A 16,864-nucleotide genomic window follows, 5' to 3' on the forward strand; every position below is an offset into this window, starting at 1 on the left:
AAGTAAAAGTAATACAGCATAATTACAGATGCAATTAAAAAGACATCAGTAGAAAATATATTACCCCACTGGCAAAAAAAAATCTATTCCTATAACAGTTGCCTAGTCTGCCTGAATAAAAAGCTATAGGCCTGTTGGTCAAAGGTGAAGGAGAACTGGGCAGCTTAGCTCCAGAGCCACTCAGAAGGTCTTATCTCCCGTTCCACCAGTACGTGCTAAGGAAATTAGTACTTGAGAAAACGGCTTTCCCTGAGCAGGCTCTTGTGGGAGGGCAACACTGGATCTTTCATATATCCAGTTTAAATATTGAATTGGTCCCATAGCACTCAAACAGTTATGTCAACCAACTCCCAGCATCTAAGGAAGTAGACTAAGGGAATATAGACACTGTAGAATTAATGCAGTTGGTACCACTTTAACTTCTATGGCCCAATGCTATAGAATCCTGGGAGTTGTAGTTTGGTGAGGCACCAGCACTCTCTGTAATTGTACCTTGCACAGCTACAATTCCCATTATTCTATAGCATTGAGCCACTGCAGTTAAAGTGATGTCAAACTGCATTACTTCTAGAGTGTGGATGCACCTTAGGTCTATGAAAGCACATGTTATAATTTCTTTCAACTAGTCCCAAAACAAGTTGCTTATGTGACACCTATCTGAGTGCAACTGCCCTACTTATCTTATAGTCTTCAGTAGCCACCACGCAGATACTTCTTGTATCTAATACTCAGCATCAGTGGTGGTTCCCAGGTTAACCATATGGTGCATTCAAGTCTGTGGCCATCATTAAAACTGAATTCAACAATTCTATGATGTGCTAAATAATAAAATACTTCTTTAATCTCCCCCAGCATTTCAGTTCACTGGATAGAATCACACTCTAGTATCATGAGGGAAAATAAAAATTCCCTGTTCATTTCTATCATATTTCCCTCATTCAGTACAGTTTATAGCTGCAGATAATGTACATTTTATTCATGGAGAAGTTGCTAGTCCCTTGATATTTTCTTTACTTTTTCAAGCTGTACAATATCCTTGTTCGGGTTTGGTATGTAGTGACCATAACACACTATTCCCAAGTCTCTTGTACTATAGACTCTATAAAAGGGCAATGTGATGCCGGTGTTTTATTTCTGACGTCTTTTCTCAGTATTCCTATCATTAAATTTTAAAACTTTTACAGGGGTTGTCTTAGGTCAATATTTCCCACAAGAATCCCAAGATTCATTTATTTGTTCTCTGCTGCCCTAGAGGGTAAGACTGACTCCAACAGTCTGCAGTTACAGGAGGGTAGATTTCAATGAAACATTAGAAGGAACATCTTGGCAGCAAGAGCTGTTTGGCAAGGGAACCAATTGCTTAGAGAAGCGGTGGGATCTCTTTCTCTGGATGTCTTCAAAAGAGAGACTGCTGGGGATGTTATACCTGGAGTTATTGCACAGGATGGGGTTGGACTCAAGGGGAGCCCTCCTTGCTCTAGGATTCTAGTACATTTCCATTTCTTTTTCAGACTTTGTGTGGGCAGCCAGTGCAAGTTGATATGATTCACACAGTGTGAACTGTATGTTTGCCATTTTCTCACCTCTGTTGCCAAATTGTATGTTTCCATGATTGAGTGGGGACCCAAACCTTGGTCTTCAGAATCATAGTCCAATGCTCAAACCACTATATCATGCCATCAAAAACCTCGAAAACCACATGCATGTCTATGATTGCAGCCACTTTAGGGTTTCCATGATGAAACTCACAAAAGTGTTTAAAATAAATGGTTTCAGAACCCAGAGTTCAATAACAGATTACTAACTTGGAACATGTTCTTCATCACATTCCCAGCAAATGATTTTAGAATGCAAGATTTTTAAATATAAATGTAAACTTTATTTACTTATTTTAAAACATTGGACATATTACCATTGCCTTGTTACATTGTTTATTCCCAAATCTGTATATGCCCTCCCCCACTCTCCAATATTATTCATATAGCGTTATAAAAATGCAGGTCTATTACTTTTACTAATTCCAGTTTCATCAACTGCATATCATTATGATAATATATTTTCTAGTTGTTTATCCACAATTCTTCTTGGTTGTTTGCTGGTTTGAATTCATTATTGCTTTTACACGTAAAGTTGATAAATGGTTTCCATTTATCAAACAGATCTTTATTTCTACTTTTTCTAATTTTAATTTGTAAGTTAACTTTTCAGATAGGGCAATAGCCCACATCTTATTTCATCAATTCTTTATGGATAAATTCTCTAGTTTTTTCCTAGGTTCTGACTATTTCAAGTCTTGTGGCACATAACATGAGCAATATAAGGTTTTGATTTATCAAGTCCTCATTATTACTTTCGAATACTGAAATAATTAATAGAGGTCCCCTGAAGAGTACTGTTTCCCCCATTATTTGGTTTATCCAAGGTAAAACTTCATCCCAGAATCTTCATATTTTTATGCAAGACACAAGGTTCAACTACCAGTTCACATACCCTTTACTCCAATGCAGATAGATGTGTTGAGAACATAGGGAAAACATACATGTTCTACAAAACAGATGTAGCAATCACATTATATGCAGTCTTTTTTGCAAGTTTCTACCTATTTGGTATGCAGTTACCATGGTTTCACGCGTGATTGAAGATGGAATATTTAAAGACACCAAAAATAAATTGGGCAGTGCAACCCAATGTTTCTCTTTCTTTCTTTCTCTCTCTCTCTTGTATACTTCACGCATGACCACATGATGTTGAATCTCATCCATGTGCAAGGAAGAAGCAGAAGGTGGGTGAAAAAAGTTCTTAGTGGATGTGGGGGATTGCGGGAGGGAGCCTGCCTTTTTGTTTGCCAAGCTTGGAGTGACAAGGGGCTCTGATTCACTCTGATACCAGCTGCCTTGCCTCATATATTTGATGCATGTTGAAATTCAATCTTTTCCAAGCAGATGTCCCTATGTCTTTCTTCCCAAACATCTGTGTGCAATAACAATAAGTCATCTTTCATATGAAGAAAGGAAGTGAGCAGTCATATTATTGATTGTGGAATTAGGCAGAAGTCTGTTCCTGTAGAGTACAGATTTCCTTAGGATGGAGAAGGGGGAAAAATCTAATGATTCCTATTTTTGTCTCTACAATTATTGGGTGGAAGACTATTGCAAAACATATGCCTCCTGTAAGGAACAATCAGCCCATGGAACAAACATATAGAGTGATGTAAAATTAATTACATTAATTGTAATGACTTCCTTTGTTAACAGCAAATTTTTAACAAGAATATATGACAATTGTAACTTAACCAGAGATGACATCATATCTTTTTGTGGTTTTACTGAATCCTTTTAATTACTTTCTAGCAATGGGATAGGGTCTCACCAAGTCCTTGCTCATGCCCTGCCTCATTCTATTGCCTTGTATTTCTTCATGGACTTTTGTGATGCTGGGATGGATAAGAAGCTTTGCTCCATAGGCCCCAGCTGGTAGCACTTTGATTTAAAAACAAAAAACACATATACATAGTGTATCTATTTCAGTTATGTTTGATGAGCAGTAAAGAATTGCTCTCAAAAATTCTGAAAAATGAGGCCAACCAATTAATTTTTTAAAATTAATGCCTCAAGCTCTGCTTATTCTAAAAATTATGAGAGGGTTAATACAAATGTGGAGACTAGGTGCCCCTCGAAAATTGCTGGGCAGCACCTCCCAGAAGCCCTAGCCAGCACAGCTAATGGTGAGGAATTGTGGGACTATAATCTCTCAACATTAAGAAGTTAAATGATTTCCATGCTGGGTGGTAAATAGGAAGGAATCTTCTCCAAAATAAAATGTGTCCTTCTTTAAAGACAATGTTGTGGGAGTTACTATAAACTACTTCACTCTATGCAAACAAGATCTTTTAGTCTCAGAAGTCAACAAAAGACTTTGATGCCAGGGTGTGCTTGGGCCTTTGCCACCTAAGGAACAATCTTCTGTTCCTCAATAAACGTTTCTTATTTGATTCTGCCATGAATGCTCTTACCACACATGGAATCACAAATTGTTTTCTGTGCTATGTTTTCCTAATTTTGCAAATGCTGCATTGAGCACAGAGCCATAGGTATTGTATGTCATATGAAGAAAACAGAAAAGGCAGCAATTTTCTCCATTCCTCGTTCCACCCCTTTATAAATATTAAAGGGGAAAGGGATTCTAACTTTGTTTTAGGGCTTCCTAATTTTCCCCTAGCTAGAGTACAACTTTCATCCTTTATGACCTGATTCTTCCACAGTCATTGTAATGCATTTTATGCAAATGCTGATAATTATCTGCCAATAAAAGATGTAAATTAACCCGAGCCCTCCAGCATATGAAACATCTCTAACATGCTGAACAAGAGCCTCGGGGCCAAACAAGTTGCCATCCCCGCCCCAAGTGTGGCTATGTGCGTTTGATCCCCATGACAGCCCAATTAACTTGCTGAGCAAAGGGATGTTGCCAGTTGGCATGCAAAGTGCTTTCCCCCCTTCTGCCAGTAGCAAGTGGATTGCATCATCTGTTCCCTGGAAAATTCCCACTTTGATGGTGGAAATACACCATTGCTTTGAACCCAGAAAACTGGTGTTCCTGTTGTTGTATAAAAGATATAATGATCAAAAGAAAGCAAAATTTATTCCTTGGTCTTGCAAAATTACCAAATCATATTGCTGGAAGAGAGCATGAAAACTATTTACTCCAACCCTCTGTCATACAGGAATGTTGCTGTAGTTGCTGTTTTTGTGTGCAGAATTTCTTTAGATGGAGTTTGCTTTACTTTCCCCTTGAAAAGTGGGATTTTTTTTTCACAGAACAAATAAGCAAAGTTTATCCAATGGGTTTCAATTGCCAAGTTGGGAGTGAAATTCTGATGTTCAGAGTTCGAGTCCAACACTCAAACCAGTACACCATGCTAGCTTCCCATGCAGGAAAACACTTTGCGGCCTTAAACCATGGAAGTCAATATATCAATTAGTATATGATTGTTTATGCACTATTATACTATATTTGCAGAGCTTTGGAAACTTTGTTCTATGATGTAGTCTTCATTTCTCTCCATGCAAAAAACCCAGCACCAACACTATTCTGAAAACCATAAAAGGGAAAAGCCAAAATGCAAAGGTCAAAAAAAATTCTTCATACATGAAAAACAATTTAAAGACAAGTAGAAATAGAACTGCTAGTGTCACCTGCTTTGAGAGGAAATTGCATATCATCTTAATCTCTTCCTGCTCCTCCTTCTCCACTGCTAACACCATTCCTTTAAAAGAAATCCTAAGTGGATAAGGAGGATAACCACTTAATAATTAAAACAATCCAAACTATCATAATCATGAGAACAATAATCAGTATCACAGAAACAGTTAGTGAAGCAATTGAAGGAATATACTTATCAAAGCACTCCAAGAGTCAGTAAAAAAGGATATAACCCTATTAATAACAGCAAGGGATGACAGATAAAACCAGGATTTGGACAACATGAGAGGGCTCCTACAAAATACGGTTTTTGATTAAACATTGGAAGACACTTCAAACTGAGGCCAAACATGCTTCTTCTGGGAGGCTTTCCATAATGATAGAACCACCACTACCAAATGCCTTTGTACTTTCATTTACTCAACACACTTCATGCAGTAAGGAAACAGCCTACATCCTTAGATGTTGAAAGGAGCACACAGAAGAAATGCACCAGTACGGGCAGCCTTTATGGGACCCAGGACGCAAGCTATATAGTTTTTAAAAAGTAGCAACTGGAGTCTTAAATTGAATTGATTCTGCAGATTGAACAGTTCAAGTGATATACACTGTTTGAAAAACCCAGTAAACTGGAGACAGCTAAAGAGAATGCAGATCAGCAGAAATCTTTGCTCTTAAAAAAGTGTAATGAAAAGAAACAAGGACAGTAATGTGGGCTGAGGGCTCAGATGCTATTGGGGAAGTGAATCCAGTCTAGGTTTTAGTTCAGACTTTACAGTAGGCTCAGCACCATGACTAGCTCAATTAAAGTTTGGATTAAAACCAGGAATCGATTTGCTATTTCACTGATTTTGGAAATATCACCTGCCACTGGATCTGTGAATTACATTTCAAATATTACAATGAAAAACTACTAATTGATTTTCAAACACAATGCATTAATGAATTACTTCTAAAAAGCAGCTTTCCAGAATTTTCTCTAATAGTTGGGCTGACTCAATAGCAGTCCTTCTTCATCAGGTATGACACTCTTGAAGTAGAGACTCCTCTACTTCCAGCCTAGGAGGCAATCATGGCTGCATGAAAAATAGCAGAAGAGGTGAGTCAAAGGAGGCCACCTGGAAGGACCTTCACAGCTCCATGAAGACAGCAGAATAAACCAGCCGGAGGGGAAATGCAATCTTTTGTGACACTCTGTTTGTTACACTCCTTGATTGATCACCAAGTTCTCCCTGCACATCAGTGACATGAACACCAGCTCATTTACCTTCTCCTATGTATTCTTCCTCTTCAGAACCCACGAAAGAGCATCAAATCCAATATCTTGGGGAGAACCCTCTGTTTGCACAGTCTGACAATGAAATCTATGTCTTTATTTACAACATTTAGTGAATTCATAAACTGGGTCGATATCAGCCTAATGGTTATTTCATTTCTCTGGATTGATTTGGAGCTGGTTCCTGGGATACAGATTGATGTTTACATTGGGAAACGCTAAGACCCTTGTCACCTTGTATAACAGAGAGTCAAATGGGCAGCAAATTAATGGCATAGGCAGCAAGACTGACCTCCAAACAAATGTTACAAGAGAAGAAAATCTGTGTGAAATGTTAGATCAAAATTCTGCTGCTATCAGGTAATAACAGAAAGGAAGTATGTCTGAGAAGCTGAGTTTTGCTTGTGTCTTCAAGTTGTCTGTCAACTTATTGTGACAAAGAAATCTATGCCATTGATTTTATTTTTATAGGCTAGGAATACTTAGAGGTGGTTTTGACTGTTACTTCCTCTGAAAAATAGCCTACAGCAAATAATATTTGTTGGAGGTTTTCCATCCAAGCACTAGCCAGAGCTGACGTAAAACCTCTAGAAAGTCTTTGAACCTCTGGGAGATTTATTTCAAAGATGAAAATCAGGACATGTGTGGCCAAGCAAGATCACAGTGGGTCAATATGGCTGAAGCTATTAATGAGGAAGAACACACAAGCTAGGAGAAGCTGCAGCAGTTTGCTTTTGCCTGAGCTTACTGAGAAAGGCAAGACCTTCCTCCTCTTTTCCTCTCTTCCTTGCTAAATTAATGTAATGTAAACTGTTTTTGTGCTGTGAACTCAGTTTGAAACTACTGAAGTAAGTTGAAGTGAGAATAAGAGATATTTTAAAAAGCAGCTAAAAATGGGACAACAGCTTTAATTGGAACTGCCTTGGCCAAAATTGGAACAGTATGATATAGCCTATTGCAGCAAGCAGATGCTGGTTTGCACCAAACAAAGACCACCTAACGTCCACATCAGGGGCTGCTTCTATCATGATACTGAGGTTTTCCTCCCACTTCTCTGCCTCAGATCCCCATGCTCAAACAGTGGAAGCTATCTTTTTGACAATTGCCAACAAGAGCATTTGCGTGTCTTACTGAATGGGAAACAGGCCTACCCAAACTGGTGCTCCTTACAAGCCTTACTGGATGTGAACCTATATAACTGATAAAGAGATGGCATTGAAATGAAATCTAATGCTGGGCTGTTCAATCACCACCACAATTTTCTGAGGGTTCGGGGAAAATCCCCCCCCCCCACGTCCAATATTTTCATGGTCAAAAATATTTCTGCAAAATTTTGGTCTAAGCATAATTATATTCTATTATATTGTATGCACACTGAACACAAGTGTAAAAAAAAAAGACAATGTGTATCATTCTTCCTCAGCTACCCTGGTGTTTTAGAACTGCAATCATTTCTACTCTTCCAAAATATGGTCTTTTAGAGTGCTGATTATTTTATATTTTCAGTTGAACAACTTGATGTAGCAGGTCTTTAATAAAGAAAAGTATAGCATGGCAAGGAGGGAAATATTCAGAATTTTGATGGGGATTTTAATGTAGAATTATCTGACAAAAGAACGCAGTGTTATGCTTATTAACAGAAACTTCTAGTCATTATGTCAATTCTCTTCTGCTCATAATGTCACTTCTTTCCTTGGCTGGCTTTTCATTTTAGCAGTAAGAACCCTGACACAGGCCATTTATATTCTGCCAACAATAACAAGGTAACTTCTTTTTTAAACAGTCCCTTCAGTTATTTCTGCATTCTGGTGTGAGTCAATTAGTGTTATAAATGTTGCAGATTAACAGCCAACTCTATAACTAGCATATGTCAAAAATTCCCACACACTGTCATGTCAAGGCAGTGCAATTCCTGATTCTGGTAATCATACCACTTGAGCACTTTAATCAATGTTGGTGGTAAATTATGTTAATGGCCCAAAAAAGAGGGGGGAAATCTAGACTTTGACACTGGTCCTCCTGATAAATTTTCAAGTTATTTTGCAGCAGCTCTGCTATTCTGACTACAGGTCCAATCTTTCTTATCAAAAATATCTTTGTTGTCCAGAATTTTTTTGATTTCAGAATTAGTAGATTTTTGAACTCCTGTATTTGCATATACGTAGTAAATGTGGGATGAGAGAGAAGAGCTATCTGAGTTTTTCCTCAAGGAGTTCTGATGAGTTTTCGTCAAGAGAAGAGAGGAGGGAAAGGTGTGAAGAAATCTGTTTGTATAAGTGCCTGTAAAATCTAGACATTCCATATAGTCCTCCAGTTGTCAGCTCACTTTCCATTCTTTTACCAAGTAGGTGGAAAGAGAAATGAAAATCTTCCTATCACCATCTCTGAGTCTATTCATTCTCACTGGGCTGAATACAGGCAGTTATCAATAGGATCTGTCCATGCTTGCCCTTCTGGTTTGTTTCCAAGATGCCTACTCAGCCATGTGGTGTCATTGACCAAACAGAAGGTAAGCACAAAAACAACTGAGATGTCTTTTTAAAACCAGGATCTTATGTGAGCAGAGCTCTCCCTTTTCTCTCCCCCCCCCCCCCCGCCATCTTTCCCTTACTAGGGCACCATTAGGGAAAGGTGCTGCATGTATGACTAGCCCCTTTCTCCAAAGGTAGGAGACTGGGGGCAAGAAGTTTAGGATTTTGGAATATTTCAGAGTTTGGATTTCCATATAAGGTATACTCAACCTTACTACTTGAGTAGGCATTCACAGAATGGAGCTATGTTTGTACAATTATTGGGGAAATGTCTAAACTGTAAATAACTATATTTGGCCCTGTCTGCCACATTTTGATTCCACCCTGCACCCTTTCTTCTGCACTCTATTAAGAGACCTCAGATTAAAAATAATTTCAACCCCCAAATTGAAATTCAGCCCAAAGAACAGAAAAAAGGTTCCTGATCCCTGTTCTAGTACTGACAGGTCCCAATTTGCATTAGGACTATGATCCTGAACTTGCAATGTCAATTGAGACTGACGTGTAGAGTCAATTTCATAGGGAATCATTGGAACCCAGGGTGATGTGTTATGATGGAACTAAAATAACTGCAAAGTCACCAATTCTACTCAACCCACCACCAAATTTAAAGATGTTTAAAGCATAAACCATCAGATCAAACCATTTTCAGAGTAAAAAATGTGCAGCTGCTCTCCAGCGTAATCAAATGAAGAAAAAACTATAGATCTCAAGAAGCTGTGGTGTGCTGGGTTTACATCAAGCAGTAGTTCCTCTTCAGAAGAACACATGGTCAGAGAGCAACTGGCAAGATTTGTGTTCTTCTTCTGTGCTTTGTCCAGCAGGTTTCAAAAGTAGTGAAAGAACATCAGGAAAGAGCCAGTGCTAGCTCTTCTGCAATAAGTACAGAAGGTGGAAGAGGAGGAAAGGCATAGTAACAATTTTTCTCTGTGTACTTTTCAGGTGTATAGATTTTGCCCCCCCTCCCCCCCCTCCACAGCCACCTATGACCATGGAAACAAATTGCATTTGCCCTGCCACAAAGTACATGCAGAGATCAGCACATTGGATTTGAATTGAAACTAGATTCTTTCTACCCCCTACTGCAAATTCATTGACAATCATATTTGTCCTTTCTACTCAGGACAAACTTATTTGAACCTTTTACTGAGACCTTGCAGAGCAATTGGCTGCAATGCTCTTTGTTCTTGCCAAATCTTTTAACGCACACTAAAGTAGCATTTGCTTTCTTTGATGTAGCATCACACAGCTGACTCATGTTCATTTTATGTTCAAAAGTAATCTTAAGCTTATTTTATCATGTACTTCTGTGCTATTGTATTTCCCATCCTAAACCTGTGCATTTGGTATCTGTGGCACAAATTTAGACTTTTTGACCATTTTTAGTTGATCTGAATCTTTTTGAGTTCTGTTCCTATCTTCCAATCTGTTCGGCAGTTTGCGGATGATTTTGTGTCATCTGCAAACTTGATACCCCCCCCCCCCCATGCACTTTGTATCTAAGTCATGCTGACTGAATTCTAGCACTGCATTTGATTTCCATCCACTGGAGGTTGCACATCTACATGTTCTTTCATGTACATACTCCAATACAAACTGTGCTGGTTTGTAAGCTACCATTCAACCAGAGAGTATTGTAGCATATTACTCATAAATGCGTCTAGTTACAAGGATCTATAATTTCTCTGCTCAAACAGCTCGACTGTCTACCAAACTATTTCTGGGAACAATTCAAAGTGTTGCTTATGATCTATAAATGCCCTATATAGTTTAGTTTAGATCCAGGATATGTGGCATATCACCTCTCCCACTGTGAACCAGGCCAGACCCTGAGACCCACATAACATGCACATTACCCAGTCTACTTTTACAACCTCTTCGTTTCAATCCATGTTTTTATTAGTTTTTGTCATTTGTTTTTATTGGCTAATGTTTAAATTTTTATAATTGTGCATGTCTCTTGTCTATTGTTGTGTTTTATATTGCTATTGTTTTTATTCAGGCTTGGCCCCATGTAAGCTGCCCTGAGTCCCCTTTGGGGAGATAGAGGTGGCGTATAAAAATAAAGTTGTTGTTGTTGTTGTTGTTGTTGTTGTTGTTGTTGTTGTTGTTGTTATTATTATTATTATTGAGAATTGTTTCAGTCTCATCACATTCACACACACACACACACACACACACACACACACACACACACACACACAGCAAGAGATAGGGCCTTCTCAGTGGCTGTTCCCACACCAAAGCCTAGCCCTTTCCTTGCTGTCTTTCCATCAGTGGGAGTGTACTTTTTTATTTACATACGTTTTTAGAATAAAAGGCTTTTGAAGAAAAGGCTTTAAATTGTTAATAGCCTAGATTATTTTAATGTTTACTTTTTATATGTTGACTTTTAGCTATATTGTAGTTTCAGTTTCTAAACCACCTTGACTCCCAAATTAGTGATGGTGGTGCTACTACTACTATGTCTACTACTAAAAATAAATATAGGCTCTGTACAAGTTATTATTTTTCAGTGACAGGCCGCATCTGAAACTACTGTATAATGCAGTTTCAAACTGCCTTATATGGTAGTATAGATGAGGTCACAGACAGCTCTATATCTGTTTTCAGAGTGTTTACATATCTCACTTTACAGGGGACAGTATTCTATTTGAAAGTATGCAAGTATTGAAACCATTGTAGGCATAAGGAATGAGTAAGGGATTGATTACTATGATGCTTTCAGGCATGATTTCTTGCAGAACACAAAACTGTTGAGGGAGAATTAATGCATCCACCAGATTTTCAACTTTACGTTGCATTTTTGCTTGTGAATTATTCTACCATAGGTCTATGCCATTTGATTTATTCAGGAGGCTGCACATATTGCTGTTTAAACACGGAGCAATACAGTGTAAAGAAACTAATCCTCGGGTATATAAAGCCATGCCAGATTTTGACAAGATATTTCTTATAATGTGATGTGTTGATGGAATAGAAGAATAATACTCAAATTAACACTGCAGTGATCATTCCGCTTTGAGTCAGGAGATGGGTTGATTTTGTGACAGTCTAAATTTATGCATGGAATGTAGAAGTTGACATTTTAGGGTAGCAATAAAAAGAACTAGAAATCTGAATATATATAGTTGAGTTTTACAGAATGAAAAGAGTGAAAACCAAATAAGTCAGCCAGAGCACATGTGCATAAATAGATATAGATGTGAATGGAAAGGTATTAAATAACTTATCTTGATATACATGTGATTATTGATATATATATTTTCATAGCAATTGCAAACTCAAAAAATGTATCAGAAATGTGCTAAACATTACTTTTCTGAATGCATAAGGAAAAGGAGAAGATAGCAACATTTTGCACATTTTTCATGCTTAAGACCAAGTTTATCAGTTTGTGAACAAACCATGTGCCACATGCTTTCTCTCTATGTTCCACTTCCATTCTTTCCTAATATATCCAACTTAGTGTATGTGTAGTGTATGTGTATGAGCCTCCAAGTCACTTGTTGGCTTATGGTGACCCCATGGACTTCACAGGCTTTTCTTAGCTATGGAATACTCAAGAGGTGGTTTTTCCAGTTCCTTCCGCCAAAATATAGCCTGCAGTGCCTGGGATGTGTTGCCACTGCCAGTGTTTAGCACTTCTGCTTTGGCTTGTTAAACGCCAAGCTGGGCATGGGCCTTGTTCTGCCCCTCATGCTATCTTAACTACTTGGAAGGTGAACTGGCTGCGTGGGAAATAGATCAAAGACTATATAGTTGAATCAAACAAGAATTTATTAACTGACAAGAATTTTAGACATTCTCTCCTTCTGAGTCTCACCACAAAGTTTTTATAAGGAGAGATAAAGTCTTGCTATGTCAGAGGCTTTGTCCCTGAGGAGTTTCTTAAAGGGGCAGGGTGATGGAGGCTTCAAATGCAAAGAGGCTGTTTAGGTTGACCTCCCAGAAACTGTACATAAAATATTTATCCCTTTTACTAAAAAGCGTGTAACTAGGGGTAAACAGTTAGGGTCTTCATGGGGCACGACAGGCCTGCTGTACAAAACAAGAGGTGTGTGATTGTGTTGTATGATTTCAAGTTGTTTCCAAGTTATAACTCTAAGACTAATCTCTGGTGAGATGTTTCAGAGAGCATTTGCCATTGCCTTCCACTGAGGCAGGTGCCTTGCTGAAGGTCACCCAGGAGACTTCCATGACTGAGTGAGGATTCAAACACAGGTCTTCCAGAGTCCTTGTCCAACAATTACAACACACTGAATTTGCAAGACACTCAACCATAGACCACATATCCTGCAGCTGTTCTGGAGTGGGAGTGGGGGTACTTTGGATCAGCACTGTGGGAGTTTGCAAAGTCAGCTGCCATGCAGGTTTGGTGGCTAGCAGATATCCACTCTAGTTGCCCTCCCTGGCTTAGCAGGAAGCACTGGTAGCAAAATTGCTGGCGATCATTGTCTGTTGCATCTACTGGCACTAGTCAGAGCAATATATAAAAGGGAAGATAGGAAGGTAGAATTGCCCCTTTGCGAGAACAAGAGTAGCCATGGTCAGTTCTGAATCAGAACTGCATCAAGTGTTTACAATATGATAAAGTGTGGGTGAGCTCCAGAGCTCTAGAGCTTCAGAGACACCATGGAGTCCATCCACCCCAAGTCACCCTATTCATCCCATGTAGATAGGCCCTGAGATTTACAAAGAGCATAAATCCAAGTTGTCAGTTGCTTCTCTTAGATCTAGCCTGATCTGGGTTGGGGAGTTATATGCATTTTTACAAGTTGTGTATTATCTGGACCCAGATGCCGAAATCCTGAATGAACTTCACTTCAGTATCTGCCCCTCTCTTCCTGTTCCTCAGATAAATAATGCAGGGTCCTCTTGTGTCTTCTAAGATATTCTTATCCGCATAGAGATCCCAGTGGTTTAATTCATGTCTGCAGTTCCTGTGATCGCCAGATGAAAGGTGCTTTATCAAGACAGAGTATTATTATAATTAAATACAAAATGGCTGAATCAGATGATATAAAGAGTAAATACTCAGCAGGGGAAATAAAAAAGAGAGTCATTTTTGACTAACTCTCCTACTTCTCAGTAGGAGGTGGGAAGAAAGAGGAGGTTGAAACAAGCCCTGTTAGACAGCTGATCTACTTGCTTCAAAAGCTTCTTTACAAGACAGTTTGCTTATTTTGCCTGATTTTGGAGTGGGTGGGGGCTGCTGCTAGTTATCATCCTTAAAATAACACTGAACCCTTTTCATACACCACTTATGTTTTGTAAAGGGCTGTAATTATAAAGAAATATTAATGGGCCTCATTTAAAACTCTAGTGCAATTAGAACAACACTGTATTAATTGAATTCAGACAATAAGTGGGTAGTTCAATTTGTGTTCCACTGAATGCCCTTTCAGATGGGGAGGGAATTTTGTGGCCTTCCAGATACAGCTCCCATCTGCCCCAGCCAGCATATGCTGGGAATTATAGTCCAATACCACCTGGAGGGGCCTATGGTTCTCACCCTAGTTATACAGAGTTTATGTTGAGCTGCCATTTGACTTTGACTACGTTCCTCTTTTGAAACATTCTTCACATCCTTGTTACAACTTTCAGCTTGTTAACTCTGTGTGAAGACTCTGGAAGCAAGGGTTTGCTAACATACTGCAAGCACATCTCTAATTGACATAACATCTCAAAGTGTTTCCATCTTCATTTTAGGCTTGACCCCTTAAGCCTTAACTAACAGATCCTCAAGAACTTTTTGAGTCTCCTGCTGCTTCCCTGGAGCAATTACCACCTGACTACATCTCTCTTTCCTCCCATAATTAAACACTTCATGCAGTAAAATGGAAGAAAAAAAGAGCCTAGAAAAGCAGGATTAATGTAAAGATAAGATTTGCTTATACACACACACACAGTGATTCAAAGGGTCTTGTTCTGCTCCAGTTAAGACCCAGAAAAACAGCATACAGAAAGAAGACTCCTTTTACTAAGCTATTTCATAGCATTATATTCCCTTCCACTATTCTGAATATTCAGTGTATGCTGTCAGTTCTCTATATCCATGGATTCTGTATCCAAGGGAATATATATACACATATACATACATAGACACGCACATGCACACAAAGTAAAATTTGATTTTTCCATTTTATATAAGGGGGCATTATTTTAAAATGTGATTGCATATAATGGGACTTGAGAGTCCATGGGTTTGGTATCCACAGGGAGTCCTGGAACCAAACTTCAGTGGATATCAGAAGTCCACTGTAATTTAAAATCATTGCACTGTGTTCATGCTAGCTGTAACAGCCAGTATTATAAAAGTGCTGTGCTGTATCATAATTGCAGACGATTGGTTGAGTTGCTTGTTAACTATGGTAATTACTTTTGGAGTTATTGAAGAGGATAATGAAGTTGCATTTTTTTTAAAAAATAAACCAAACAAAAATTACTTATGGGTGTAACAAGTAATGATTTCTAAATCATTACTTTAAAAAATCAGTGTAAAAGAACTTTTCATAAACATAATAAAAATGAATGTTTCAAGTTTTATGTCACCCTCTAATATTAAAAGAAAATGGATTGGAAGAGCAAAGCAGGTGGGCAACTGCATGGAGAGTGGGAGACAACCTACCTTACAAACCCTGCAGGTGGACAGCTCTGCCACCACACTATCTTGACTACTTGGAAGGTGAATTGGCTGTGCAGGGAACAGATCAGAGACTATATAGTTGAATCAAACAGGTATTTATTAACTGACAAGAAATATTGACAATTGAATCAAACAGGTATTTATTAACTGACAAGAAGTATTTATTAACTCTCCTCCTGAGTTTCACTGCAAAGTCTTTATGAGAAGAGGTGAAGTCTTTGAGAGAACTGAGGCTCTTGAATTTTATTTCTTCTTATTGTCTCTTTCTTGTAAGGTGTTCAACTGTCTCTAAGATGGTTTCAATATTTAACTCTGACTGGACTTGAATACAGCTCATACAGCTCCGACTGAACGTGCTATTTTGTAGATCCCCTGGTCCTCCTCTCTCTTCACGCTCTAGTCACAAAAAGGCTGACTCTTCCAAAAACTAGAAATGGCTTGCCTGAGGCTCTGCCTCTGAGGATTCTTAAAGGGACAGGATCATGGAGGCTTCAAATGTGAAGAGGCTGTCTAGACTGACCCCCCAAAATTGTGCATAAAATATTAATCCCTCCAACTAAAAAGGGCTAGAGCAAACAGTGAGGGTTTTCATAGGGTATGATATGGACTGCTTCCCTTCTTATCAAGTCCATCTCCCCCCCCCCCCCGAAAACCATCAAATATAGCATTGGATATAGTGACTTAAAACAAGGCAGCAGGATATCAGAAAGGAATTTTCAGCACTACCTGGCGAGAGCCAGGAACCTACCTGAGCAGCATGTGTCCAACCAAGCGATGCCCCTTTTCTGTGCTAATTCCCATAGAACAGATGTACTACCTTTTCAGATAACTGGAGTTCATTCCAAGCTAACTCTGCCTACTCTAACTCTAACTCTATCTGTCTATGAAGAGATCTTTCTCAACTTCTGGCCTGTTAAAGTCTCAATTTGCTCCCTTATTCATTCTTTTATTCAATTCCAATTTTCTCTTCAGTTAACTAATGCTAGGCAGCCCTCCCATTCACTGACATTTATATCTTCATGCAGTTGTGTAGACTCAGGAATACCACTCCTTTAGCTAAGTTATACAGATTTGGGTCTTTTCATCTTCACCGATCAGCACTCCATTCTTTTTTTAATCTCTTCTCCTTTTCTCCTATAAACCATTGTTTTTTCCTATAGTACTTTTTCCATTGTTCTGTCATTCTGTTCTGCTCCACCATTTATA

The 16,864-nt window shown here is 38.6% G+C and overlaps 1 long non-coding RNA gene across 1 annotated transcript in view; it reads left to right on the forward strand.

Annotated features, from left to right (window-relative positions):
* The first annotated feature begins 586 nt into the window (after positions 1 to 586).
* Positions 587 to 16,864, forward strand: part of LOC134299636 (uncharacterized) — a 90,153-nt gene continuing 73,875 nt past the window's right edge. Inside the window, exon 1 of the long non-coding RNA XR_010006868.1 lies at positions 587 to 2,782. This is a non-coding gene — a long non-coding RNA (uncharacterized LOC134299636). The remainder of the gene's footprint in view (positions 2,783 to 16,864) is intronic.

Source organism: Anolis carolinensis, chromosome 5 (assembly GCF_035594765.1).
Source record: "Anolis carolinensis isolate JA03-04 chromosome 5, rAnoCar3.1.pri, whole genome shotgun sequence".
Lineage (NCBI taxonomy): Eukaryota > Metazoa > Chordata > Lepidosauria > Squamata > Dactyloidae > Anolis > Anolis carolinensis.